This window comes from Hyla sarda, chromosome 2, assembly GCF_029499605.1.
Source record: "Hyla sarda isolate aHylSar1 chromosome 2, aHylSar1.hap1, whole genome shotgun sequence".
Taxonomy (NCBI): Eukaryota; Metazoa; Chordata; class Amphibia; order Anura; family Hylidae; genus Hyla; species Hyla sarda.
In genome coordinates, this window is record NC_079190.1 from 193,081,050 (window position 1) to 193,104,310 (window position 23,261).

Sequence of the window (23,261 nt, forward strand, 5' to 3'; positions counted from 1 at the left end):
GCTCGCTATACCCCTTGTTATGTTCCGTAAGGGGTGTAGTTTCCAAAAAGTGGGTATTTTAATTTTTTTTGCGTTTATGTCAGAACCACTGTAAAATCAGCGAGCCTTGTGCAAAATACCAATTTAGTCCTCAAATGTACATAATAGCCCTTATTTACTAAGAGTGGAGTGTAGGTTTCTTTGTGGGTTTTAATTCCCTATAATTCATTTTCCATGGTATTTACTAAGGTTTCCCTACATTTTGCACTTTTCCCTACATTTTGGTTTTTTTACACATGCTCTGATCTGTAGGGTTTTCCTCAGTTGAAATTCACAAAATTTTCTGTGGAAACCTTAGTAAATATGTTGGGTTTTTGTGGAAATGTCGGGAACACGCCTCAATTCTGTGACCACGCCCCATTTTCCCAACAGACATGCCCCTTGTGGGGGTTTTCTTAGAAAATGGAGAGTTAGTCTGTTTTTTTCAATTCTGGCACAAATTCTGGCGCAGACAGAATTGCTGGTGCAAATTCTGGCGCAGAGAGAATTTCTGGTGCAATGCGCCAAAAACTGGCGCACAACCCAACAAAACATGTTTGCAATAGTAAATCAGGGCCAGTGCGCTCTCACTCCTGAGCCTTGTTGTGCGTCCGCGGAGCATTTTACACCCATATATGGGGTATTTCCGTACTCAGGAGAAATTGTGTTACACATTTCGGGGGTCTTTTTTTGCTTTTACCTCTTGTGAAGATAAAAAGTATGGGGCAACACCAACATGTTAGTGTAAATATGTTAATTTTTTACACTAACAGGCTGTTGTAGATGGGGTAAAAGGAGAAAAAGCCCCCCAAAATTTGTAACTCAATTGCTCCCAAGTACGGATCACGGTGCCGCGCGCTATTAACCCTTTAGCCACGCGCTCAAAGCTGAGCCATGCGCCTAAAAGTGAAAGTAAAAACTGCCGGTTAGCTCAGTGGGCTGTTCGGGATAGCCTCGGCAACATCGCGGCATCCTGAACAGGTTACAGGACAGCCGGAGGGTCCCTACCTGTCTCCTCGCTGTCCGATCGCCGAATGACTGCTCAGTGCCTGAGATCCAGGCATGAGAAGTCAAGCGGCAGAATCATCGATCACTGGTTTCCTATGAGAAACCAGTGATCAATGTGAAAGATCAGTGTGTGCAGTGTTATAGATCATTTAACCCCTCCCCTATTAAAAGTTTGAATCACCCCCCTTTTCCCATAAAAAAAAAAAAAAACACAGTGTAAATAAAAATAAACATATATGGTATCACCGAGTGCGGAAATGTCCGAATTATAAAAATATATCGTTAATTAAACCGCACGGTCAATGGCGTAAAAATTCCAAAGTCCAAAATAGTGCATTTTTGGTCACTTTTTATATCATGAAAAAATGAATAAAAAGCGATCAATAAGTCCTATCAATGCAAAAATGGTACCGCTAAAAACTTCAGATCCCGGCGCAAAAAATGAGCCCTCATACCGCCCCATACGCGGAAAAATAAAAAAGTTATAGGGGTCAGAAGATGACAATTTTAAACGTATTCATTTTCCTACATGTAGTTAGGATTTTTTCCAGAAGTACGACAAAATCAAACCTATACAAATAGGATATCATTTTAATCGTATGGACCTACAGAATAAAGATAAGGTGTCATTTATAGCGAAAAATTTACTACGTAGAAACGGAAGCCCCCAAAAGTTACAAAACTGTGTTTTTTTTTCAATTTTGTCGCACAATGATTTTTTTTTCTGTTTCACCGTAGATTTTTGGGTAAAATGACTGACATCATTACAAAGTAGAATTGGTGGCACAAAAAAGAAGCTATCATATGGATTTTTAGGTGCAAAATTAAAAGAGTTATGATTTTTTTAAAGGCAAGGAGCAAAAAACGAAAGTGCAAAAACGGAAAACCCCCCGGTCCTTAAGGGGTTAATCATCCCTTATCCTCCATAATTTCATCCACCCTTTATACCCTGTGCCACCTTATGCAATGTGCCAAATTATCCCCCCTTACTCCCTGTGCTACATTTCCCCTTGATTCCCCCCCCCCCCGGGCCATTTAATTCCCCCCTTCATTACCCTCTGTAATTCATCTGGAGTGTTTTGTCCCCTATTGTCCCCTATTGGGTGTGTCCGAGTCCACTATTGGGAATGTCCCCTATTCGGAGGGTGCAAATACATTAAGTCCTATGGGACTCTGCCGGGGAATTAAAAACTGTCCACTATTGGGAGGTGTCCCCTATTGGGAGTTGTTCACTAAGGGAGATTTCACTTTGCATTATCCCTGTACTGTGACATCACTGTGCATTATCCCTGTACTGTGACATCACTGTGTACATTATCCCTATACTGTGACATCACTGTGCATTATCCCTGTACTGTGACATACACAGTGATGTCACAGTACAGGTATAATACACACAGTGATGTCACAGTACAGGTATAATACACACAGTGATGTCACAGTACAGGGATAATATACACAGTGATGTCACAGTATAGGTATAATACACACAGTGGGGGACATGTATCATTAGGTGTCTATTGTAGACACAGTTCTACCCCTTTACACTGCTTCTCTAATTTACACTGTTGCTCAAGATTTACTAAAGTCGTGCATGTCCTTTGATACATTTTGTGCAAATATAGAAACGCCCCCCACCCCTCGCTCTACCGTGCACTCCTTCTCTACCTCATACGGTACCCTGCTCACTGCTCATAGATAGAAGTGCTGGAGCAGCAGTGTGTGCCGAACAAAACTCTGCATAATAGTAAAATCATAAATCTGTATAAAGTACACAGGGGGGAGATTCTCAAAGAATTTTGCACCAAAAAATAAAATAAAAAATAAATTTTTGCGCGAAAAGTATCACCACATGTTTAAAGAGCTTTGTGCCACAGTTTACACTGTTCACGTCAGTTTTGTAAAAGTGGGCGTGTCCGCGTATATTTTCTGCTTTACATGATATTTATAGGTGGGGTCAGAGTCAAGTTTACATAAAAAATTTCACACCAGCTTTTTGATAGTGTAGAAATCACAGAAATGGTTGCAGTTTTATTGTTTTGTGTTTTTTTTGTTTTTTTTTTGGGGGGGGGGGGGAAGGTGTTATGTAAGTATCTATAAAAAAAATTATTATTGAATAATGTTATAAAAATATATATATATATACACACTTTTATTTTAATTTTTTTCTTGGTAACTGCACCTGCACTCACATTTAAGCTCAGAAATGTTTTATTTATACAGTTGTCACTTGTCAGGGCACTAGTAACCATGGAATATTTCGTGAGATGTTTCCACCAGAATTTTTTTGGATGTAAAAGTTGGTGCAAAAATCGACAATTTTGGCACAAAAAAAAAAGTGGTGCAAAAATGAATTTTCACATATTTTCAAAGCAGCAAAAGAGACATTTGAAATGTGAGGAGAAAAAAAAAAGGGGTGAATAATATCGCTGGAACAGAAATTACAGTCGTTTTTGTGAATCTCCCCCAGAATGTCTGGGTTTAAAAAATATGTAATTTTGCTGAACAATCTGTCCCCTTACCTCTATATCTGTGTTTACCAACCAGAATGCCTCCAAGTGTTGCAAAATTTGGCATGTTGGGAGTTGTGGTTTTGCAAAAGCCCCATCGCACCGCTCCGGCCCCATTGCCTCCCCCATCCACGATTTTATAATTAGTTCCCTGTTCCCGGGGTCCACGCTACTTCTGGCTCCTTCTGCGTCCTGCGTTACGCTGTGCGCAATGACGAGTGACGTGACGCGACGTCACCGTCAGTGCGCACAGTGACACGGATCCAGATGTAGAGTGGACCCCGGGCCCCGGGAACAGGTAATTATAAAACCGGGGATGGGGGAAGCAATGGGGCCGGGGCAGTGCGGTGGGGGGTGCGGCGTGGTGCAGTGGGGCGGTAGGGAGCGCGGAGCGGTGCGGTGGGGGGGCGGTCGCGGTGCGGTGATAGGACTCAGGAGGACCCCCGGACAGGCAGGGGAGAGAAGCGAGTGGCAGCGGTGGTCTATGGCACCGCAAAAGCCGCCGCAGTTCATAGATTTAAAACACCCGCTTTAAATCAGTGATCTGGGATAAATAGCCGATAACTTATACCGGAATATCGGTATAAGTTATCGGCTATCGGCCCTAACCTCCACAGATTATCGGTAGAGATGAGCGAACTTTTCAAAAATTCGATTCGGCCAATTCGCCAAATTTTCCCGAAAAGTTTGTTTCGATCCGAATTTATTCGTGGCAAATCGATATTAAAAAAGGCTATTTCTAGTCTACATACAGCATCTATAGGGGTATAGAACACTTTGCTGTGTCCTAAAACGCATATGGAGTGTGCTGGGGTAATGAAATAATACTGTTATTCAGAATAGCATGCAGATTACCCGCATCGCTCTTAGAATCACTGCCGCACAGCAGCACAATGACAGAGCCTGGTGGTGGCATCAGTGTCAGGAGACCATATAGTGACTGAATGACATAGCGTGGACATGTTGGCAGCAAAAGGAGACCATTTAGTGGCTGAATGGCACAGCATGGAGTTGGCTGATGCACTAGTACACTACACACCAGGGCTTCACAATCCCCCCCCAAAAAACAACAAAATATATTAAATTTTTGTCAAAGATTTCTCAATGGTAGCACCCGCTATCCCAACATTTGAAATTAACAGACCCAGGCCCCACATCTGCGGCATCAGTAACCCATATACTGCCTGAAGGACACAGACTGGAGTTGGCTGATGCACCAGTACACACCAGGGCTTCACATTCCCCCCTCCAAAATCAACACAATGAGACATTTTTGTCAAAGATTTCTCATTGGTAGCACCCGCTATCCAAAAATTAGAAATTTCCAGAACCAGGCCCAACCCCTGTGGCATCAGTAACCCATATATTGCCTGCATGACACAGCCTGGAGTTGGCTGATGCAAGAGTACATACCAGGGCTTCACAATCCCCCCCAAAAAAACAACACAATATATGAAATTTTTGTCAAAGATTTCTCATTGGTAGCAGCCGCTATCCAAAAATTAGAAATTTCCAGAACCAGGCCCCACCCCTGCGGCATCAGTAACCCATATATTGCCTGCATGACACAGCCTAGAGTTGGCTGATGCAAGAGTACACACCAGGGCTTCACAATCCCCCCCCCCCCCCCCCAAAAAAAAACAACACAATATATGAAATTTTTGACAAAGATTTCTCACAGGAGTTGGCTGATGCACCAGTACACACCAAGGCTTCACAATCCCCTCCAAAAAACAACAACATTTTAGGAATTTTTTAGAGAAATACCTTTGTGTAAGAACAAGCGCATATCCAACAGTTCACAAGACTCTATAATGCAGGACAGTGGACCACCCTAAGACATTCTTCTCAAAAATAATAAACCACACAATGTTTGAAATTTTTTTTACAAAAACTAATTCAATATGTGTATAAGCGCATCTGTCTCCAAAAGATCAGATCACCAAAGGACTTTTTTCGCCCACAATGATGAAGCAGAGTTAATCCCTGTCCGTATTTTTAATTTTTTTTAATTTTCATCAAAAAATCACATGCAACAAGTTTTCCGTTGTGTAAGGATTAGCAGTCTGGAAAATTCAATTTTATTACTGATAAAATTATCAGTAAATAAAAAAATTAAAAAAAACACTACCCAAGAGTGTTTAATTACCCCATACATTGCACCAGGAGCAGTCAAGAGTAGGCCTCAGCAGTACCCAAGAGGCTTTAATAACCCCTTACCTTTGCACGATCAATTGCGAGATCGAGCAATACCAGGTGTGTTATGCCCTCTGATTTCCGGCGTGTCTCTATCTTTCATCGACCGGTGCTGGTAACCCGCTAACTCCCGGAAAGGTAAGCTGCCGCGAAGCAGGTGGTCTCCCCCGGGCACGTTTGGCTCCAGAATGTCCACTAAGCGCCACACCACGCTGACAGCCAACCGTGCTGCCGCCTTGCTGACTCAAGGGCAACCTGCAACTCTCTTCTCCCGATGATGAACCCCCTTCTCCTGAGATCGAGCAATAACAGGTGTGTTATGCCCTCAGACGTCCGGGACGCGCTCCACTGAACGGATTAGGGTGTGTCCATCTTTTTTTGCAGCACCCGCAATCCAAAAATTTGAAATTTCCAGACCCAGGCCCCACCTTTGCGGCATCAGGAACCCATATATTGCCTGAAGGACACAGCCTGGAGTTGGCTGATGCACCAGTACACACCCGGGCTTCACAATCCACCCCCAAATCAACAAAATAGTATAATTTTTTTTTTAATTTACAACTTTGTGTAAGCACAAGCGCATATCCAACATTTCAGAAGACTCTATAAGGCAGGACGGTGGACCACCCAAAGACTTTCTTCTCAAAAATAATGAACCACACAAAAATTGAAATTCCTAGACCCAGGCCCCACCTCAGCTGCATCAGTAACCCATAGATTGCCTGAAAGACACAGCCTGGAGTTGGCTAATGCACGAGTACACACCCGGGCTTCACAATCCACCCCAAAAAAACGCAAATTTTTTTGAAATTGTCTGACAAAATACCTTTTTGTTAAAACAAGTGCATATACAGTAGTTCAGAAGACTCTATAATGCAGGACCGCGGACCACCCAAAGACATTCTTCTATAATATAATAAACCACACAATATGTTAAATTTTTTTTTAAATAATTGAAATTCCAAGACCAAGGCCCCACCTCTGCTGCATCAGTAACCCATATATTGCCTAACGGACACAGATTGAAGTTGACTGATGCACGAGTACACACTACACACCCATCAACCGGGCTTCACAATCCACCCCAAAAAAACGCAAAATGTTATTGAAATTGTCTGAAAAAATACCTTTTTTTTTTTTTTAAAAACAAGCGCATATACAGCAGTTCAGAAGGCTCTATAATGCAGGACGGTGGACCACCCAAAGACATTCTTCTATAATATAATAAACCACACAATATGTTAAATTTTTTTTAAATAATTGAAATTCCAAGACCAAGGCCCCACCTCTGCTGCATCAGTAACGCATATATTGCCTAACGGACACAGATTGAAGTTGACTGATGCACGAGTACACACTACACACCCATCACCCGGGCTTCACAATCCACCCCAAAAAAACGCAAAATGTTATCGAAATTGTCAGACAAAATAACTTTTTTTTAAAAAAACAAGCGCATATACAGCAGTTCAGAAGACTCTATGATGCAGAAGGGTGGACCACCCAAAGACATTCTTCTATAATATAATAAACCACACAATATGTTAATTATTTTTAAATAATGGAAATTCCAAGACCAAGGCCACACCTATTCTGCATCAGTAACCCATATATTGCCTAACGGACACAGACTGGAGTTGACTGATGCACGAGTACACATTACACACCCGTCACCCGGGCTTCACAATCCACCCCAAAAAAACGCAATTTTTTTCTAAATTTTCTGACAAAATACCTTTTTGTTAAAACAAGCGCATCAACAGCAGTTCAGAAGACTCTATAATGCAGGACGGTGGACCACCCAAAGACATTCTTCTATAATATAATAAACCACACAATATGTAAAAAAAAATTTAATAATTGAAATTCCAAGACCAAGACCCCACCTCTGCTGCATCAGTAACCCATATATTGCCTAACGGACACATACTGGAGTTGACTGATGAACGAGTACACACTACACACCTATCACCCGGGCTTCACAATCCACCCCAAAAAAAAGCAAAATTTTATCGAAATTGTATGACAAAATACCTTTTTTTTTAAAAACAAGCGCATATACAGCAGTTCAGAAGACTCTATAATGCAGAATGGTGGACCACCAAAAGACATTCTTCTCAAAAATAATAAACCACACAATGTTTGAAATTTGGTTAAAAAAATTATTACATGTGTGTATAAAACAAATCACATGGCAAAAGGATTCTAATCGCCAAAAATGATTAAGCAGAGTTAATCCCTTTCCATCTATTTATATATTCGCATATTCGTAATATTCTCGTTTTATGTTCGCAAATGCGGAAAATTCGCATATGCAAATGTTCGCATATGCGAAAATTCTCGCGCCAGTCTTACACAGTAGTATTAGAGCCTTCTTTACACCACACAAGCTGGAAGCAGAGAGGGGTGATCACTGTGATGTGTACTGTGAAAAAAAAAAAAAAAACGAATATTCGTAATTACGAATATATAGCGCTATATTCGCAAAATTCGCGAATTTGCGAATATGCGATATTCGCGAATAATATTCGAATTGCGAATATTCGCGAGCAACACTATTAAGCATGTATTTAGCTACTGCTAAACTTCAAAAAATGATAGGCCCAAGGCCAGAAGCATCAGTTTTCCCCATATTAGGAGCATAGTTGTCCACCAGATTAGGCAGCATATATGTCCCCCAGATTAGGCAGCATAGATGTCCCCCAGATTAGGAGCATACTTGTCCCCCAGATTAGGAGCATACTTGTCCCCCAGAGTAGGCAGCATAGATGTCACCCAGATTAGGAGCATACTTGTCCCCCAGATTAGGCAGCATAGATGTCCCCCAGATTAGGAGCATAGTTGTCCCCCAGATTAGGCAGCATAGATGTCCCGCAGATTAGGCAGCATAGATGTCCCCCAGAGTAAGCAGCATAGATGTCACCCAGATTAGGACCATACTTGTCCCCCAGATTAGGCAGCATAGATGTCCCCCAGATTAGGAGCATAGTTGTCCCCCAGATTAGGCAGCATAGATGTCCCCCAGATTAGGCAGCATAGATGTCCCGCAGATTAGGCAGCATGGATGTCCCCCAGATTAGTCAGCATAGTTGTCCCCCAATCAGCACGGGCCGGTCAGAGCCAATCAAAGGGCCGTATGTGGCAAGCGGGCTGTACAATGCCCAGGTCTGCCCCAGAGGGTTTCATAACCAACCACAATAGAGAAAATTTTGTTGTATGAGCATGGTCAATCTACTCAGACCCATCTGTCATTGGTGGCTGGAAATCCTGGCTGATCCATCCCTGATTCATCTTGACAAATGTCAGTCTCTCCACATTTTTAGTGGACAGACGAGTTCGCCTTGGGGTGACTATGGCCCCGGCCGCACTAAACACCCGCTCTGATGGCACACTACTGGCCGGGCAGGACAGCTTTTCCAGGGCAAACTCCACTAGTTGCGGCCATAAATCGAATTTGGCTGCCCAGAAGTCCAGCGGATCTTCAACGGTTGTTGGCACGGTCATGTGGAGGTAAGCCACCACCTGCTGGTTCAGGTCCTGCTCCATGTCCACCTGCTGCGGATGAGTAGCTTCACTATGCGGCTAAAGGAAGCTACTCATCAGCGATTGTACACTCAGGCTGCTGCTGATTGAGCCGGTACTGCTCCTGCCACCCCTCCCCTCCCCTCCCCAGCAGCCGTGGCAGTGGAAGGTGAGCGCAGAGGGCCCCCCGAGTCAGACCTGCGAGTGGATGGACCATGTGGCCGATAGGCATCGGCCAACCGACTACGTAGAAGCTCCCTGAAGTAGGTCAGCTTGTCCTCCCTCTCAGTGGGTGTAAAAAAGGCCCCCATTCTGGGCCGGTAGCGAGGGTCTAATACAGTGGAGATCCAGAAGTCATCGCGCTGACGAATTTTGACAATTCGGGGGTCACTACGCAAGTAACTCAGCATGCATTGTGCCATTTGTGACAGTGACTCGCTGGGACTACCTGCCTCCATCTCCACTGCATACTGCCACGTTGTGTCTGGGTCCTCTGTGTCGCCGCCCTCGTAATTTCCCTCCGGCACCTCGGGCTGTTCCTGCTCCTCTACTCCTGTCCAATGACCAGAAACACTGGCCATCTCATCCACCGTAAACTGTGCTCCGCTCTGCCCCTCATCATCCTCCTCCAGTTCATCCCCCACAGAACTCATGTAGCCTTCTGATGTAGGCGCAACATCTCCATTGCCGTGACCAGCCATGTTTTCAATAATTTTTGTTGAGTAAATGTAGGAGTGGAATTACGTCGTTCATGGCGTAATTCGAGCGACTAACAAAAAATGTGGCTTCCTCAAAGGGCCTCAGCAAACGGCAGGTGTCACGTATGAGCTGCCAATCGTTCACATTGAAGTTACACAGGGGAGTACTCCTATCTGCTTGAATCGTGATGGCTTTTCTTTGTTCGTATAGTCTGTCCAACATATGGAGGGTGGAATTCCAACGTGTGGCAACGTCACAAATGAGACTATGTTGTGGGATACCGTTCTGACACTGCAGCTCAAGGAAAGTGTGCTTGGTGGTGTACGAGTGGCTGAAGTGCATGCACAGTTTCCTTCCCATTGTCAGGATGTCTTGCAAATGGGGTGAAGACTGGATGAACTTCTTGACAACCAGATTCAACACGTGTGCCATGCAGGGGGCGAATGGTTCACACTTCCTTGTCGTAGCGCAGCCACAATGTTCTTCCCATTGTCGGTCAACATGGTTCCCATTTCCAGATTTCGTGGAGTAAGCCATACTCGGATTTCTTCCCTAATGAACTTTATCAGTTCCTTCCCTGTGTGACTCCGTTCGCCAAGGCAAACCATGTGAAGGACGGCTTGACACCGCTGTGCCCTACACACGTGGTACGATGAAGGGCCACCGAGATATAGACGTGCAGTGGAGGCTGAGGACACAGGGGAGGAGGAGGAGGAGGCGCACACTGTAAAAAGACCAACTGCCTGGGAGCCAGAGCGTGGAGGAGGAAGCGGTGTGACCTGTCCAAGTTGCTGTTGTGGATGTGCAGGAACAACATTTACCCAGTGGGCCGTAAAAGACATGTATTGTCCCTGCCCGTAGTTACAGCTTCCACTGGTCGGCGCTGCCGTGCACTTTTGAACACACCGACAGGCTCAAGGACTGGCCCACCTTCTCTTGTACAAACTTATGCAGGGCTGGTACTGCCTTCTTCGCAAAGAAATGACGGCTTGGGACTCTCCACCTCGGTCGGCACAAGCCATATATTCCCTGAAAGCTGCAGAGTCCACCAGTTGGAAAGGGAGGGACTGCAACACCAGCAACTTGGACAGGAGCACATTCAACTTCTGCGCCATTGGATGAGTGGGCGCATACTGTTGTCTCCTGGACATGGTTTCGCCGATCGATTGTTGGCGGAATGGCTGACTACGAGCGGAAGAAGCAGGAGCGCAAGAAGGAAGGTTTGACACAATGCTCCCTTCGACTGAGGTGGTGGAGCCTTGGCTGAATGACGGAGGGAGCGGATGGCCACTGGGTGATGCGGCAGGCTGGACCACTACCTCGGAGCCACGGTTATCTGAGGCCGCTTTATGGTGGCGAATCATGTGTTGAAGCAGGGCCGTGGTGCCAAGATTGGAACCCTGGCCACGCTTCCCTTTCTGCCCACAGATTTGCATGTGACTATGCTAAGGTCCTCCGGATTCTTTATGAAGAACAACCACACCGCAGAGTAGCTGATTTTCCCACCCGCAGTTCGCACTATTTCACTGCTATAGGCGCCATCTCCAGGTACCCCTGTTCCACTACCTCCCTGAATGGTAGCTTGCCGCGAAGCAGGTGGTCTCCCCCTGGCACGTTTGGCTCCTGAATTTCCACTACTGCCACCACCATGTTGATTGCCAACCGTGCCACCACCTTGCTGCCTCATAGAGAAAGAGCAAATCTCTTCTACTGATGATGATGAAGCCCCGGCTTCTGCACCTGGCTCCCAATTGTGATCGGTTTCATCATCATCAAAAGATGCGTGCACGTCACTGATGTCCTCCTCGTGTTCCACAACAGTGTCTGCCTCAGGACCCTGAACAATTGAAACACCGCCTGCCACGTCACTCTCCGCATCACTACTTGCCCGCCTTGCGGAGCAAGGGACGCATGTCTCCTCACATTCTTGGCTGCCCATTAGATGCTGACTGTCCTCTATTACATCATCCTCACTAAATGGTGGAGCTGAACCCAAAGCATGAGATAATTCTTTGGGAGAGGGACCAGCTTAGGACAAAGGCAATGGGATCACGGGGACTGCTCGCGGGCCATGCCAACTGAGGGTTGTGTCTGAGGAACCCACCAACTCTTGACTGGGGTTGTCAGATGTCGCTTGTGATGATGGGGATGAGTGTGCAAACCAATTGACGAGGAGAGATGGGTCGACGAAACGACCACTGGGTGTTAACGGGAGCTCAGGCCTATTGCTGCGACTCCTGCTGCCACTCGCCCCAAGTCTGCTGCCAACTCTGCCTGACTAATGTAGGCCTCTGCCCCTTCTCTGTGCACGTCCTGGCACTTCCCTGCCTGACATACTTAGTGAGTTTATGAGGGTATAGAACAGCAGCAGGCGATTACTTACGGCTGTCCTTTCAAAGTATATAGGCCCTAGACAGAATAACAGTTACTAAATAGTACACTCCTTTGTTGTATGTATGCCCTTTGCAATGATGAGCGCACTGTTAAGCGTATTTTTACGCAGAAAAAAACTCTTTTTTTTTGGTATACACCAGCCAGTGTATACTAATGTGTGGAATAGCACTGAATTTAGCACCGAGACAGAAATACAGGTACTGTTAAGCCAAGCGCTCCCGGTCCCTGCTCCTCCCCGAAGCGCTCGCGGCGTTCTTCTCTGTGCAGCGCCCCGGTCAGACCCGCTGACCGGGAGCGCTGCACTGGTATCACCGGCGGGGATGCGATCCGCGTAGCGGGACGCGCCCGCCCGCGGGTCGCATCCCAATCTCCTCACCTGCCCCATCCTCTTGCTGTTCTGTCCCGGCGTGCGCGGCCCCGCTCTCTAGAGTGCACGTGCGCGCTGGCTCTCTGAAATTTAAAGGGCCAGTGCACCATAAATTGGTGCCGGGCCCAATCAGTACCTACACCTGCTCTATGTGTTTAAAAACCCACTTCCCCTTCCTGTCCTTGCCGGATCTTGTTGCCTTGTGCCCTGTGAAAGCATTTAGTGTGTTCCCAAGATTGTGTACCAAGACCTTCTGCCCCTGACTACGACTCTTGCTGCCTGCCTTGACCTTCTGCTACGTCCGACCTTGCTCTTGCCTTGTCCCTGTGTACCGCGCCTGTCTCAGCTGTCATCTGGGGTTGAGTCGCTATCGGGTGGAACGACCTGGGGGTTACCTGCCGCTGCAAGTCCATCCCGCTTTGCGGTGGGCTTTGGTGAAAACCAGTAACCCCTTTGACTCCGTTCCCCTGGTACGGCCCACGCCATCACCCCAAATAGGAAAATAGGAATACAAAAAAATCATCCCAATAGCTGGCAAGTACAGGACACTATTGGTACAAATTTACACATAGCAAAACTACACATTTTATATACAAATTTAAAAACAACAAGATTTCTTCTTACTAGGCTTTTGTAATAAAAAAAAAGTGCCACCTCCTGTCAAAAACAAATAGCACAATGTTAAACTGAGTTAAGATAGCTGGCTATGGGAACATTACTGTATTATCTTTTAAGAGCACAGCGAAATGTAAGACACTGTGCCCTAATAGAGGCCTCCTACTCCCCTTACAGCCTTCCTATCCATCTCCAAAATTGGTGCCTTACCAATTCTTTGCATCATTTAATGTAAATGACAGTACACAGAAACGCTTTCATAGCCTACAATCTCAAAATTTTAACCCAAATTTTTCAAATTCACCAATTTTGTCAAATCAACATACATAACGTCTCAAGGAGTTATATGCTGTTGAAGTGAAGAAAAAATGTTTCAGTCTCATAATTTTGGTTAAAAATCATGAACAGTAAAAAAAATACTATGATTTGGGTTAAAAAAAAAAGGTACAAATAGGAATACAAAAAAATCATCACAATAGCTGGCAAGTACTGCACACTATTGGTACAAATTTACGCATAGCAAAACTACACATTTTACATACAGATTTAAAAACAACAAGATTCCTTCTTTCTAGGCTTTTGTAATAAAAAAAAAAGTGCCACCTCCTCTCAAAAACAAATAGCACAATGTTAAACTGAGTTAAGATAGCTGGTAGAGATGAGCGAACTTACAGTAAATTCGATTCGTCACGAACTTCTCGGCTCGGCAGTTGATGACTTTTCCTGCATAAATTAGTTCAGCTTACAGGTGCTCCCGTGGGCTGGAAAAGGTGGATGCAGTCCTAGGAGACTCTTTCCTAGGACTGTATCCACCTTTTCCAGCCCACCGGAGCACCGGAAAGCTGAACTAATTTATGTAGGAAAAGTCAGCAACCGCTGAGCCTATAAGTTTGTGACTAATCGAATTTACTGTAAGATCGCACATCTCTAATAGCTGGCTATGGGAACATTAATGTATTATCTATTAAGAGCACAGCGAAATGAAAGACACTGTGCCCTAATAGAGACCTCCTCCTCCCCTTACAGCCTTCCTATCCATCTCCAAAATTGGTGCCTTACCAATTCTTTTAATTATTTTATTCAAATGACACTACGCAGAAACGCTTCCATAGCCTACAACCTCAAAAAATTTTAACAAAAATTAAAAAAATTCACCAATTTTGTCAACTCAACATACATAACGTCTCAATGAGTTATATGCTGTTGAAGTGAACAAAAAATGTTTCAGTCTCATAATTTTGGTTAAAAATCATGGACAGTAAAAAAAACAAACTATGATTTGGGTTAAAAAAAAAAGGTACAAATAGGAATACAAAAAAATCATAACAATAGCTGGCAACTACAGCACACTATTGGTACAAATTTACACATAGCAAAACTACACATTTTACATAAAGATTTAAAACAACAAGATTCCTTCTTACTAGGCTTTTGTTATAAAAAAAAAAAGTGCCACCTCCTGTCAAAAACAAATAGCACAATGTTAAACTGAGCTAAGATAGCTGGCTATGGGAACATTACTGTATTATCTATTAAGAGCACAGCGAAATGTAAGACACTGTGCTCTAATAGAGGCCTCCTCCTCCCCTTACAGCCTTCCTATCCATCTCCAAAATTGGTGCCTTACCAATTCTTTGCATCATTTTATGCAAATGATAGTACACAGAAATGCTTCCATAGATTACAATCTTAAAACATTTTTTACCAAAATGTTTTAAATTCACCAATTTTGTCAAATCAACATATATAATGTCTCAAGAAGTTATATGCTGTTAAAGTGAAGAAAAAATGTTTCAGTCTTATGATTTTGGTTAAAAATCATGGACAGTAAAAACAAACAAACTATGATTTGGGTTAAAAAAAAAGGTACAAATAGGAATACAAAAAAATTATCACAATAGCTGGCAAGTACAGCACACTATTGGTACAAATTTACGCATAGCAAAACTACACATTTTATATACAGATTTAAAAACAACAAGATTCCTTCTTACTAGGCTTTTGTAATAAAAACAAGGTGCCACCTCCTGTCAAAAACAAATAGCACAATGTTAAACTGAGTTAAGATAGCTGGTAGAGATGAGCGAACTTACAGAAAATTCGATTCGTCACGAACTTCTCGGCTCGGCAGTTGATGTCTTTTCCTGCATAAATTAGTTCAGCTTTCAGATGCTCCCATGGGCTGGAAAAGGTGGATACAGTCCTAGGAGACTCTTTCCTAGGACTGTATCAACCTTTTCCAGCCCACCGGAGCACCGGAAAGCTGAACTTATTTATGCAGGAAAAGTCAGCAACCGCCGAGCCGAGAAGTTCGTGACTAATCGAATTTACTGTAAGTTCGCTCATCTCTAATAGCTGGCTATGGGAACATTACTGTATTATCTATTAAGAGCACAGCGAAATGAAAGACACTGTGCCCTAATAGAGGCCTCCTCCTCCCCTTACAGCCTTCCTATCCATCTCCAAAATTGGTGCCTTACCAATTCTTTGCATCATTTTATGCAAATGACAGTACACAGAAACGCTTCCATAGCCTACCATCTCAAAAAAATTTTACCGAAATTTTTAAAATTCATCAATTTTGTCAAATCAACACACAACGTCTCAAGGAGTTTTATGCTTTTGAAGTGAAGAAAAAATGTTTCAGTCTCATGATTTTGGTTAAAAATCATGTGCAGTAAAAAAAAAAACTATGATTTGGGTTAAAAAAAAGGTACAAGTAGGAATACAAAAAAATCATAGCAATAGCTGGCAAATACAACACACTATTGGTAAAAGTTTACACATAGCAAAACTACACATTTTACATACAGATTTAAAAACAACAAGATTCCTTCTTACTAGGCTTTTGTAATAAAAAAAAAAAGTGCCACCTCCTGTCAAAAACAAATAGCACAATGTTAAACTGAGTTAAGATAGCTGGTAGAGATGAGCGAACTTACAGTAAATTCGATTCGTCACGAACTTCTCGGCTCGGCAGTTGATGACTTTTCCTGCAGAAATTAGTTCAGCTTACAGGTGCTCCCGTGGGCTGGAGAAGGTGGATACAGTCCTAGGAGACTCTTTCCTAGGACTGTATCCACCTTTTCCAGCCCACCGGAGCACCGGAAAGCTGAACTAATTTATGCAGGAAAAGTCAGCAACCGCCGAGCCTAGAAGTTTGTGACGAATCGAATTTACTGTAAGTTCGCTCATCTCTAATAGCTGGCTATGGGAACATTAATGTATTATCTATTAAGAGCACAGCAAAATGAAAGACACTGTGCTCTAATAGAGGCCTCCTCCTCCCCTTACAGCCTTCCTATCCATCTCCAAAATTGGTGCCTTACCAATTATTTGCATCATTTTATGCAAATGACAGCACGTAGAAACGCTTCCATAGCCTACAATCTCAAAAAAATGTAACCCAAATTTTTAAAATTCACCAATTTTGTCAAATCAACATACATAACGTCTCAATGAGTTATATGCTGTTGAAGTGAAGAAAAAATGTTTCAGTCTCATAATTTTGGTTAAAAATCATGGACAGTAAAAAAAAAAAAACTATGATTTGGGTTAAAAAAAAAAGGTACAAATAGGAATACAAAAAAATCATCACAATAGCTGGCAACTACAGCACACTATTGGTACAAATTTACACATAGCAAAACTATAAATTTTACATTCAGATTTAAAACAACAAGATTCCTTCTTACTAGGCTTTTGTAATAAAAAAAAAGTGCCACCTCCTGTCAAAAACAAATAGCACAATGTTAAACTGAGTTAAGAGAGCTGGCTATGGGAACATTACTGTATTATCTATTAAGAGCACAGCGAAATGAAAGACACTGTGCCCTAATAGAGGCCTCCTCCTCCCCTTACAGCCTTCCTATCCATCTCCAAAATTGGTGCCTTACCAATTCTTTGCATCATTTTATGCAAATGACAGTACACAGAAATGCTTCCATAGCCTACAATCTCAAAAAAAATTTACCAAAATTTTTAAAATTCACCAATTTTGTCAAATCAACATATATAACGTCTCAAGAAGTTATATGCTGTTGAAGTGAAGAAAAAACTTTTCAGTCTCATGATTTTGGTTAAAAATCATGGACAGAGACTTCCGGTTCCGGAGCGGCCATGTAGTGAGCCAGGAGACGGAGCTCTCGCTCACCACTCTCGTACCCGCATAGTACCGGCACCGGCCCCGCTCCCTGCGCATACCGGATTACTCCGGGACACGCCAGCACTGCCGGGGATTTTGATTTCGGCCCGCCCGGACATCTGGATCGCACGGCAGCAGGGTGTCTCAGTTGCGGCCTCACGCAGCTCCTACCCGCCACCATCTTCACTATCTACTGCGGGCAGGAGATCGCGCCACAGGAGGGGAGCGCAGCAGATGCGCCAACGGTCAGGAGAGGGCTCCGGAATCACACAGAAGGTACCTCTGGGGTGAGCAGCAACTGTACCTACCCTCATGCCCAGCTCACCTCTTGCATTCTATGGGTGCCACTGCTAGAACTGCCATATAGCCCTATTGCGCCTCTGGGTGCTGTGCCCTGCTCTCTGACCAGCCCTGTCCTGGATGAGGACTGTATAAGTAACTTTCTCAATTAAAGCTCTTGCTGCCTAGCCTATCTCTTGGTGGTGATCCACAGCTACAGCGCAGACTGCCTACTTACCTGCAAGGGTCCAGATTACTAGGAGCTGTATTCCTGTATAGATCTAGTGGTTCCTGGTCACCTTTATTTTCCTTACTGCTGCAATTCACACTGCTTGCTCTGGAGGGAGCTCTTGCCACAACCATCAATTGAACGTTCTCCCACACTGATAGGATACTCCTGTCCTCAATCCAGCAATATCATTTGACCAATGAACCGCTATATTACCAAGGGTCGAGCACGGGCCCCGGCGGGTGGCCTGACGGCCACGCAAGTTAACCCCCCACTGACTGTATCCTCGCAACAGACAATAACTGCGGGTGTGAACTTTCCCTCTGAAGGAATGTAGGTGACAGGCAGCCAAATGCTTTTTCCCAAACCGCACCAGATCAGGATGCCTCTGCCCCGCCTCCACATCACCCCCCAGTCACGGTGGGGCCGGCGGATGCTATATTGAACTGTCCCGCTGACCTTCAATCTCTGGCGGCTGCCTTAATGCAACTGATCGCTCCTACTATACAGAGCACTGTGAAAGATACCATTAACTCGTCCTTATCTCAATTGCAGTCCGCGGTGCAAGATCATGATATCAGATTGGGAGAGGCGGAAAAACGTATAACTACCCTGGAGGAAGTGAATGGAGGGCTAGTCACCAGAGTACGGCAAGTGGAAAAAGACCTATGCTATGTTAGCGAGAAACTAGATGACTTGGAAAACAGATCCAGGCGTAACAATCTCTGCCTGGTGGGGTGAGTGAAATCCTCCTACAATCTGATTTACAGGCATTCTGCGAGGGCGACCTCCCTAAAGCTCTGGGATTACAACACAAGTGCCGAGTTGAAAGTGCGCATCGTCTGGGACAATTACAGCCCAGCCGCTCGAAAGCTTTAGATGACGCTGCTTCTTGCCCACGCCAGGTGATCATGAAGTTGCTGGATTACAACGACAAGATTGAAATACTAAGGGCTTTCTGAAAGCTCACCTCCCCATTGACATATCGCAACAAAAACATTTTGATCTTTGCACCGTTTGCACAGCACTGTATAGGGCGAAGAAGCGCTTTTCCCTGCAATACCCGGCCACTCTAAAAGTCTTTTTGCCAGATGTCTCCTTCAGATCCTTTCAGACTCCAGAGGATGCAGCGACCATGCTTCAAGATTTGCTGTCTCAGGCGACTGATCGACCTCAGACTCCCCCCCAGCGCTCCTCAACGCCCCCGGTGGGCAGGGGTGAAACATCTTCCAGGTCGCCATATGACCATGGGAAAAGGAGAAAGTTGCCGAATCGACGCAGCAGGAGCCGCAGCAGCCGATCTTCTTCTCCGGACTGAGGACTGATTGTCTTTCTCTTGTTATGCCATTTGCTCAGGGGTGGTGGTACAGGTAGGGGAGGAGACAGATGGGGATCCAGTTATGTCAGTTATTATTGTTCATGGGTCCTATATTCTTGTCATTGCTGTGAGTAGTTCAGGGCGAATTTTTCTAGTGTGCTGGGTACTCCAGGGGCCCAACACTAGATAATGTCTTTGCAGCGAGAATTACTGCTAGTTGTGTTGTTCACAGGACCTTCTCTATGTCATGGGGTGGTCACTGTCCAATGTTCAGCGAGGTGGGGACGGGAGTCCTGGTCTCGCTATGTGTCCGAAAAAAGAGAAGTCCCATACCACCCTGATGGCGTCCATAGTGTCATCCTGGACGCCTCTATATGGTGGATTGTTCATATTATTGTTTTTACTTCTGATGTTATTTGTTTTCTATTTCTTTCCCATCTTCCTTCGCATTCTACGTGCTGATCTGGTCCGTTTATTCCTCCTCTCTGATGTGCCGCACTCTGTTCCACTACTGTCCTCTGTACAACTTTCTGAATTACTCTTGTCTTCTTCGCACCAACTGCTATTGTCTGCCGCCCCATCCTTTTTTTCCACATGCTGGGATGTCCCCAGTGAGGGGACGGGTACCATCTGTCCTCCTGTGCCTATGGGGATAGGGGGCTGTTGTAAACATGTGGAGAGTCATTTCATGGAATGTTAAGGGCCTGAAGTCACCACAGAAACGTATGTCCATTCTGAGGTATCTTAAACGTCTCCGCCCCGATATTGTGTTACTGCAAGAGACGCATCTCACGAAGGGTGACAAAAGAGGTGAAAAAAGAAGTATTATCATCATTAGGCGCGTATACATTAAAAACATCATAAACCTGACCCGCCTGTTCTAGTGTGATATGGGATATACGACCCTCAGCGTCATGTACATGAGAAATCAGTCTACAGGGAAAAGCCTTGTGTATTAGTGTCAACACCCCAGACTTGCCATCCACAGCGGGCGAGCCTACTACCTGTCCCACCCATAGTTTGTGCATCCTCTGATGGACAGTAAAAACAAACAAACAAACTATGATTTGGGTTAAACAAAAGGTACAAATAGGAATACAAAAAAATCATCACAATAGCTGGCAACTACAGCACACTATTGGTACAAATTTACGCATAGCAAAACTACACATTTTACATACAGATTTAAAAACAACAAGATTCTTTCTTACTAGGCTTTTCTATTTAAAAAAAGGTGCCACCTCCTGTCAAAAACAAATAGCACAATGTTAAACTGAGTTAAGATAGCTGGTAGAGATGAGCGGACTTACAGTAAATTCGATTAGTCACAAACTTCTCGGCTCGGCAGTTGATGACTTTTCCTGCATAAATTAGTTCAGCTTTCAGATGCTCCCGTGGGCGGGAAAAGGTGGATACAGTCCTAGGAGACTCTTTCCTAGGACTGTATCCACCTTTTCCAGCCCACCGGAGCACCGGAAATGTGAACTAATTTATGCAGGAAAAGTCTACAACCGCCGAGCCGAGAAGTTCGAGATGAATTGAATTTACTGTAAGTTCGCTCATCTCTAATAGCTGGCTATGGGAACATAACTGTATTATCTATTAAGAGCACAGTGAAATGAAAGACACTGTGCCCTAATAGAGGCCTCCTCCTCCCCTTACAGCCTTCCTATCCATCTCCAAAATTGGTGCCTTACCAATTCTTTTAATCATTTTATGCAAATGACAGTACGCAGAAACGCTTCCATAGCCTAGAGCCTCAAAAAAATTTTACCAAAATTCTTAAAATTCACCAATTTTGTCAAATCAACACACATAACGTCTCAAGAAGTTATATGCTGTTAAAGTGAAGAAAAAATTTTTCAGTCTCATGATTTTGGTTAAAAATCATGGACGGTAAAAAAAAACCAAACTATTATTTGGGTTAAAAAAAAAGGTACAAATAGGAATACAAAAAAATTATCACAATATCTGGCTAGTACAGCACACTATTGGTACAAATTTACACATAGCAAAACTACACATTTTACATACAGATTTAAAAACAACAAGATTTCTTCTTACTAGGCTTTTGTAATAAAAAAAAGTGCCACCTCCTGTCAAAAACAAATAGCAGAATGTTAAACTGAGTTAAGATAGCTGGTAGAGATGAGCGAACTTACAGTAAATTCGATCAGTCACAATCTTCTAGGCTCGGCAGATGATGACTTTTCCTGCATAAATTAGTTCAGCTTTCAGATGCTCCCGTGGGCTGGAAAAGGTGGATACAGTCCTAGGAGACTCTTTCCTAGGACTGTATCCACCTTTTCCAGCCCACCGGAGCACCGGAAAGCTGAACTAATTCATGCAGGAAAAGTCAGCAACCGCCGAGCCTAGAAGTTCGTGACGAATCGAATTTACTGTAAGTTCGCTCATCTCTAATAGCTGGCTATGGGAACATTACTGTATTATCTATTAAGAGCACAGTGAATTGAAAGACACTGTGCCCTAATAGAGGCCTCCTCCTCCCCTTAAAGCCTTCCTATCCATCTCCAAAATTGGTGCCTTACCAATTCTTTGCATTATTTTATGCAAATGACAGTACACAGAAATGCTTCCATAGCCTACAATCTCAAAATTTTTTAACCCAAATTTTTCAAAATCACCAATTTTGTCAAATCAACATACATAACGTCTCAAGAAGTTATATGCTATTGAAGTGAAGAAAAAATGTTTAAGTCTCATGATTTTGGTTAAAAATCATGGACAGTAAAAAATATCTATGATTTGGTTTAAAAAAGGTACAAATAGGAATACAAAAAAATGATCACAATAGCGGGCAAGTACAGCACACTATTGGTACAAATTTACGCATAGCAAAACTACACATTTTATATACAAATTTAAAAACAACAAGATTTCTTCTTACTAGGCTTTTGTAATAAAAAAAAAGTGCCACCTCCTGTCAAAAACAAATAGCACAATGTTAAACTGAGTTAAGATAGCTGGCTATGGGAACATTACTGTATTATCTATTAAGAGCACAGCGAAATGTAAGACACTATGCTCTAATAGAGGCCTCCTCCTCCCCTTACAGCCTTCCTATCTATCTCCAAAATTGGTGCTTTACCAATTCTTTGCATCATTTTATGCAAATGACAGTACGCAGAAACGCATCCATAGCCTACAATCTCAATAAATGTTAACCAAAATTTTTTTTATTCACCAATTTTGTCAAATCAACATACATAACGTCTCAAGGAGTTATATGCTGTTGAAGTGAAGAAAAAAATTTTCAGTCTCATAATTTTGGTTAAAAATCATGGACAGTAAAAAAAACAAACTATGATTTGGGTTAAAAAAGGTACAAATAGGAATACAAAAAAATCATAACAATAGCTGGCAACTACAGCACACTATTGGTACAAATTTACACATAGCAAAACTACACACTTTACATACAGATTTAAAACAACAAGATTCCTTCTTACTAGGCTTTTGTAATAAAAAAAAATGCCACCTCCTATCAAAAACAAATAGCACAATGTTAAACTGAGTTAAGATAGCTGGCTATGGGAACATTACTGTATTATCTATTAAGAGCACAGCGAAATGTAAGACACTGTGCCCTAATAGAGGCCTCCTCCTCCCCTTACAGCCTTCCTATCCATCTCCAAAATTGGTGCCTTACCAATTCTTTGCATCATTTTATGCAAATGACAGTACACAGAAATGCTTCCATAGCCTACAATCTAAAAAAATTTTAACCACAATTTTTCTAATTCACCAATTTTGTCAAATCAACATATATAACGTCTCAAGAAGTTATATGCTGTTGAAGTGAAGAAAAAATGTTTCAGTCTCATGATTTTGGTTAAAAATCATGGACAGTAAAAAAAAAACTACCGTATTTTTCGCCGTATAAGACGCACTTTTTCTTCCCCAAAACTGGGGGGAAAAAGTCGGTGCGTCTTATACGGCGA